Source organism: Pteropus vampyrus, unplaced genomic scaffold, assembly GCF_000151845.1.
Source record: "Pteropus vampyrus isolate Shadow unplaced genomic scaffold, Pvam_2.0 Scaffold104, whole genome shotgun sequence".
Taxonomy (NCBI): Eukaryota; Metazoa; Chordata; class Mammalia; order Chiroptera; family Pteropodidae; genus Pteropus; species Pteropus vampyrus.
Genome location: NW_011888885.1, coordinates 128,972 through 136,902, shown reverse-complemented (window position 1 = coordinate 136,902; position 7,931 = coordinate 128,972).

Sequence of the window (7,931 nt, the reverse complement as noted above, 5' to 3'; positions counted from 1 at the left end):
TACACCTGAAAACAAAAACAGAAACAGCGCTTCTGAGAAGGGCAGTTTGCAGCTTCTTTTCTACATCTGGAATTAAGGAGGAGATGTAAGGAAGATTACATGAAGGTGGGAAAAAGCAAGATAGGGATTGGATTACAGGATAGTTAACGAGATTATGTGCTCTCCTGAGGGTAGTTACTTTGAAAAAGAGGCTTTTCAAAGGTGTGAGAACCTGCATGCACAGAAACAATGGATAGAGCTCGCCTAAGGCAAAGTTAAACCTTTTTCTAAAGAAGTTGTATGCTTAGGGTGTGACTACCCACCTAACTGCCAAGTCAGGAATTTATGATCAGATCACCCTGTGAGCTTGCTTTCTATGGAACCCCTTTTTCGTCTACACCATCCTCCCTCAGGAATGCAAGCAGTTTAATGGCAAGAACAGCATCTTTAATCTCTGTATCATTAAGTTTGGCAGAGGATCTGGACCATACAGAGGATTTATTGAAAGAGAGAATGAATTATATACAAAATTATTTTAAAATGCATGTCCTACCAAGAGTAGATGATTTTTATGGCCACAGAATAATTTACTTTCAATCTGACTGCCTGAAGAAACTCTAATTAGCAATATTGGAATATCTCAACTTATTTTTAAAACCAACACATTCAGAAACACATTTGAAGAGGAGTCGACCCATCTCTCCATGGGCTTTTTGTGGCATAGTTTGTGCCTAGAAAGCCGTTTTATTTTTTATGAGAAAGATGATGCTTCTTTCTAAAGCAACTCTCTTACTACATGTGAAGACGAGAAGTGGAAATATCATTCTCAGGGTTTAAAAAAGGTTTTTCATCAATTCACTAAGTAGTGTGTTTGAACTAACTCTAAAAGCTGACTTAAAGAAACTAGATAAAATATATTTATATCTCTGCTAACCACCTCTCAACGTGTCAGCTCATCTAAAGCCTCCCTGAGATCCAGGAGAGACAGCATGTAAGCTGTTCTTTAGATGGCCATCTGAAAGCTCATCAAATAGCAAGGTAGGAAAACATAATCACCTCCAAAACTTTCAAATTGCATTGATCTGTGGCATAAAGCCCTCGCCACAGGAAGAGAAATGATGGATTTGAGACTCACAGGAGGATTCGTTTAAAGTGCTTTGTGGATTTTTTTTTTTGTTTTTTTTTTTTTTTTTTTTTGTTTTTTTAATTTATGTATGGAATTGCCCAGGAGTAGTAAATAGACTTTATTTGCTATATTTTGGAGAAGATAAAATTATCAGGACTGTCTACGTATTTCAAAGCCAGGGAAAACAAAAACAGCTTTGAAGCCTCTCCTCCTGGATTTTTTTGTCCTAATCTTCTAAGAGATGGTCTTGATAATGTTTATTCTTTTCTTCTTTCTAAAACAGTTGAAAGTACTATTTTTCTCAGTGAAAATAGCAATCTGATTTTTAATTAGGTCAGGTAAAGTACCCACTGAGCTCCACAGATTATTTAAATGATTGCAAAAGGGCAAGCAGGAATTTCTGAATAACATCGCTAACCTTCCCCAAAAATCTCTCTCTCCTCTTCCTCTCCCTAACCAGGCTCTGGTCTTTGTGGGTTGGATATTTCATTTGGATTTATGCCATCTGGACAAATTTTCTGCTGCATTTCCCCTATAACCAAAAAGATAAGCCATTTCCATCTGCTTGGAGATAATGTGTGGAGTTTTGTTTCTATTGGTGGGTATGGGGAGGGGGACATACAGCTCACACTAAGTGCAGCCAGCAAAGACTGACAAGTGGGCCTTTATTTTAAGTTTCATGTACCTAGAAACATCAGTTTCTCATAAAATCCCATCCTGTGAATCTCTCTCATAGGCTGGAGCAGAGGTTGTAAGGACCAGATATTAAACATTTTAGGCTTTGTGAGACATTTGATTTCTGTCACAACTGCTCAACTTTGCACAGAATCAGCCATAAACAACATGGATCAAAACAGACATGGCTGTGTTCAAGAAAGCTTTATAACAAGCAGTGAGCTTTGAATCTCTGACTTGGAGCATCTTTCAGTGTTTCACCTGATGGGGGCCCAGGTCACAGTGTTTTGAGTAATGGTACCCTGCCTGCTGCCGTGAGGAGGCGAGCCCAGCTGTGGCTCTGATCTCTACAGGCAAGTCCATCGCACCACCTGACCTGTGCGCAGGCCACACTTTTGTGTGATGGAGAGCTGGTAAACATTATAGCAGGTAGACGCTCAGATTAATGAGCTTGCCAGCTGCCCTTGTTGAAGTCCTACTAATGTCCCACCTCAGCCATGGTGATCTTTTCCCTGGCCCCCAAAATTCCTTTTTTGGCCTCTTCTCCACACTCTACTAGGACTCTTTTTCTGAAACACAGTCTAATTACAGAGCTCTTAGTGGAACAAGGGTTAATGAAGAAAGTCTAATCATATCTAATCATAGTATTCAAGGCTCTTCTTAAGCTGATAACAGGCTGACTTATCCATTAGGAACAGAAAGTGTGGTGACTGGGGCCTGTGATACTTTTGGGGACCCAAGACATATTTTAATTTTAATTTTTTTAAAGTAAAAGAAAAATGAATATAATAATATTGAGTATAATGAATCCAGCCTAAATTTTATTCATGTTTATACTCATCCAGTCATAAATATAATTTTTCAAAAAATTTTTAAATGAAGGTAAATTTACCTAGGACTCTTTCTAAGGATTGCCATGTAAAATACAAAGTGCCCAGTTAAATTTGAATTTTAGATAAATAACTAATAATTTTTAGTATAAGTATATCTCCAAATATATCATGGGGAATACCTACTCTAAAAACTTATTTGCTGTTTATCTGAAATTCAAATTAACTGGGCATCTTGGTTATCTGAAATTCTTTTTTTTTTGCTAAATCTGGCAATACTACAGGAAAGTCATAATGTGGCCCTTGCTGGCACCAGTTACAATTGCAGCCTTCTCTCCCATGCTCCTGCAACTGAATATCTTAGATCAGGTTCCCAGGAAGCAGGTCTTGAGGTGAGGATTCATGTGCAAGTAATTTATTTAAAGAAATATTCCCTGGGAAGACTAGTAGGTAAGGGAGAGAACAAGGCTGGGCAGGACAGGAGAGGGGCTGAGCAAGGATCAAGGGCAGACCTCTCTAAGACCCTGCACAGGGTGCGTTGGCCTGACCCCACAAGAGAGCATAAGTTTCACCTCAGAAATGTCCCAAAGGGTATCTGGTCAGAGCATGGACGTTGTCATCCACACTAGGCCAGAAACGGAGGTTAGCCCAAGTGCGAGGCTTGGTCATAAAAGTCTTTTTTGATCCTGTTAGCTTGCTTTCATTTGGTTTTATTCTTTAACCTACACCTAAGTGCACAGGAGAATGATGCAATCATGCATATATGATGGCATGAATGGATACTGCTCCCTCGCGCCCACTTGTACCTCACAGAGGTGACCTGGACTTCCCATAAGGCCTAGACCTTATGGAGGTCTCAAACGTTTATCTTATTACCATAAAAATAGTTTCTTTCTTTGCTGTTGTTATTAGCTCCACTTTTCTATACCTTAGCCCTTGCTGCACCATCTAGCATGTTCGACATTGAGTTCTCTGGCCTGACCAAGGCCTAGCATTGTCACCGGTGCCCATGTCTCATTTGTCAAGCTTCCCATTGCTCTCCGAATGTGTCACTCACTTTCTCATCTCTGTAATTTTCCTTCTGCCATTTGCTCTGCCTGCAAACCCCTTCCCATCTTTTTCCTTCTGGCAAATTCCTATCATCCCCCATGGCACAGAAAAATGCCCTCTCATCTGTGACACTGTCTGCTACCTCCATCCCTGAGCAACACATTCCTCCTGTGGAAACTCAGACACACCTCTGCATGTCACTGATCACTTGTGCTAAGATTATTCACATACACATCTGCTCCTGGCTACCTGTAGTGTCCCCTCTGGCAGGGATTTGGTTTTATTTATCTGGTTATTCCCAGCACCTCGTTTGTAGTGGCCCCTCAAATGTTAGTTGAATGAATGAACGAATACAGGAATTCAGTAGATGGCTCTGCACAGATGAGCATTGTACAGCAATGAGCCAGCTCCACATGCCTGTAGATAAAGTGTACATATGTTTATAGGATCAGCAAAGCAGAGGCACCCAAACATAAGTGGGAAAATGAAAAACGGAGTCCTGCATCAGATGCCACTGAGCTTCATCCTGGTGAAGCTAGGTGCTCCTTCCGCGGAGATGTCTCCAGCCTTCATTCCATGTGTCCAGGCCCCCAGACTGAGGTCTTTTCAAATCTGCACTAGAGTGTCCCTTCTGATGATTTGATTTTTTTTTTTTTTTTCAGTTTTATCTGTGCTTACGTTTTTGTCCCCCAGTGGAGATTTGCTATACCTACAGGAGAGCTTCTCCTACTTCATGATTTGAGTCTCTGTCACTATGAATATATGGTATACACACAAAAAATTTAACCAATATGATGATTTGATTTCTACCTCCATTTCCAGGAGTGGGAGCCACCTCTATTTACTGGTTAGGGCCTGATCTTTATCAACTCCTCATCGATTCCCACTTTCTGGGGGCTTCCTGTAGCACCCTGCATCCCCAGCTCTAAAACACCCGGGCCTAACAGGCGATAGATAGCCTGATGGAAAGAGCACCATGGAATCCCATGGCCAGACTGGATCCCTTGGACTTGGACGTGAGCCTTACTCAGATCTGCATTCATCTGCCCCTTCAGACATCCAAGGTGCTGCTCTACTTCCTCTCAGCGCACTGGTCAACTCGCTCCCACAGCCAGAGGTGGTGGTAGGAGGGGAGGGGTGAGAAGGAAGGAAAGAGCCCAGACTCTGGAGTGGCTAGATCTAGGCTTTGACCTTGGCCCTGGCACTGACAAGTAGAATAATCTTGGGGAAGTTGCTTCATCTCACTTTTCTCACCTGTCAACAGGAATAATACTACCTCATGGGAAAGACAGAACTAAGAGACATCGCTTAACAGATGCACAAGACAATTTCAATTCTTTTTTCTTCTGTTTGGGGGCCCTACCTGCTTCTAGGTTTCTCCTTTCCCTTCCTCTACTGATCCTTGAGGCTAGGGTTCAGAGTGCTTCCTGGTCTGAAAAATAGCCAAGAGAGATGCTCTCCTTGAGTCCTGTTCACAGCGAGGCGCTCCTGAGGGCCCATCATCCATTTGGGGGGAGGGCAGAGCACTGTTAACCAAAAGGACTTGGCAGTTGACATGAGGGCAGGTGGAACAGGAGTTGAATAGGGCACAGACCGCACAGTACAATGTGACCAAACTAAAAAGGCCTACCTCATTAGAAAGAATTGTTATGGAATATTCCTCCTGACGTGAGTGGGCAAAAGGGGACGAAGTGATAAAGGGACATGGAAATGAAGGAAACCTGGAATTTCATTTGCATGGTAGGCCCTCAGTTACTCAGGCTGGCTGGGAGGTTACACTCATACTGACTGGAGCACCCAGTGTTTGTAGTCACTCCTCTCTCGCCTTCACAGGGAGACTGGTAAGACTCACTTTCTGATCAGCTCAGTAAGCACATGGCAACATCCTTCAGGAGAAGAGGTGCTCAATGAAGGTGAAATGTCCATTATGTTGTTAGTTTCCCACACCTTCCACTTGCTTCAATTTTTGATTCCTCTACCTCTTCCTACCACAGCCATGTAAATAGAACGACTCAGAGGGATTCAGTGACAGCTGCCCTTAATCTCCAGCTTAATTTCAGGTGGTTTCCTTCTGTGCAAAAAAAAAAAAAAAGAAAAAGAAAAAAATTCAGGTTGATCCTCCAAGACAAATTATTTAGCTACTTTTTTTGTTTATTCTTTCAACATCACAATCAGGGCAGGAAGGGTGGTGTTAAGATGAGCTACTCAGTCTCTATCATCTGGTAGGAGAAAGGGATACAAATAAATGATCTCAGGATGATATGCTAAGTGCTGCCACAAAAGGCTCTATGAGGTCCTCTGAGAACATCGAGAAATGAGTGACTGACAGTCACAGAAGAATGTATGTTTGAACTGAGTCTTAAAAGAAAAGATGCATCAGAGTTTACCCACATTGACGAATGTGTCAGAAAACATTCTAAATGGAGAGACCAATGTGTACGATCAGATTGTACAGATTGGCCTGACATGCTGAAGAACTTGGTTTGGCTAGAATACAGGGTATTTGGGGAAATAATAAGAGCTGGAGCTAAGTAGGTAAGCTGAAGGCTGAATAATTCATTCGATAAATATCTAATGGGCACCTACTATGCAACAGAGATCACGTCATGTGCTGGGGACACATGATGCATGAGACCGTTGTGGTCCCTGTACTCTCTGGGCACACCCATGATGTCACATCATGAAGTGACTTCAGATGCTGTGTGAAGGAATGTGGTCTTTCTGCAGCAGAATATTAGGAATCATTGAAAGATTTTAAACACAGGTGGAAAATGAAGTAAAAATGGGTAGCACTGAGGACAGCGGACCAGGCGGGAGGCTACTGTGATAATTGAGGTGAGATATGACAATGGACTGAATTAGGCAAGAGAGGTTTTTCAGGAAATGATCTGGCTGGACAACCACATCCTGACTCCATAGCAAAGATTCCCTCTTTTTTTAAATTATACTAAAATATACATAACATAAAATTACTATTTTAGCCAAAGTATACAATTCAGTAGCATTTAGTACATTTTCAGAGTTGGACCACTATCACCACCACTTAGTTCCAGAACATTATCATCACCCCAAAGGAAAACTTATGCCTATTAAGCAGTCACATCCCATTCTCTTCTCCTCCCACCCCCTGGCAACCACTAATCTGCTTTCTGTCTCTGTGGATTTGCCTATTCTGGATACTTTGCATGAATGCAGTCACATATGTAGCCTTTTGCATCTGGCTTCTTTCTCTTAGCATAACGTTTCCAAGGTTCATCCATGTCGTAGCATGTATCAATACCTCATTCTTTTTTATGGCTGAATAATATTCCACTGAAAGGATGTACCATGTTTTGTTTATTCATTCATCTATTATAGACATTTGTGTTGTTTCTGCCTTTTGGCTATTATGAATAATGCTGCTATGAGCACTCATGTACAAGGTTTTTTGTTTGTTTCGAACTCCCGTTTTCCATACTTTTGGATATATACCAAAGAGTGAAATTGTTGAGACTCTTTTTAACTTAAACTTTTTAGCTCTCAGGAAAATCCATTTTTTGAAACACTTATAGAAAAGTTTTCTTCATCAGCCTAAGGCTTATGAATGACAATGGTGGTATTCCTTTCAATTTGTGATTTTAGTGGGTCAGTTTCAATCCTAAACTTTAGCTTAGGGCCTGCCTCCCTTTCATCAACAAGACGTCATCTCGAGGTGAGGCCTAGGTTTTCTGAAATGGCCATGGAGGCAAATTGGCTTGGACTTCTCGACCTAGAGATGTGGTCAAATTTCTCGACTGAAACAGAGACCACATTGTCAGTCCTGATCTCCTGTCTAGGTTATTTACGGGAGACTTGAGGGAACCGGTGTTGATAGTTAGAGACTCTCAGCTTCTAATCTCATCACCTGCTTCAGGATACAGGATGGTGATCATTCCATGGCCATTTGGAGAACAAATGCAACATCGTTTCCTTCATTTAGCCACAGTGTAGTCTTCTATAATGGCTAAATCAAATGTAGCCCTCTAGGTTTTATGTGTGAGTTTGGAGAGTGATAAATGCTAGAATGCGTATGCAGGCCTTACAAGGAGACATCCTGGAACTGTTTTTGTAACCCCTATCCTCTACCTACTTCAAAGGTATGCAGAGGCTGCAGTTGTAAAGGCCAGAAATTTGATATCTTTGGATAGAGTCATCAGTAGGTAGAAGTTATATCCTTCCCTTGAGAGAGAGCTGGGGAATGCTTCCCTCTCCCTACAAGTCTGGTGAGAAGGTTCCAAGGAAAATCTCACTCC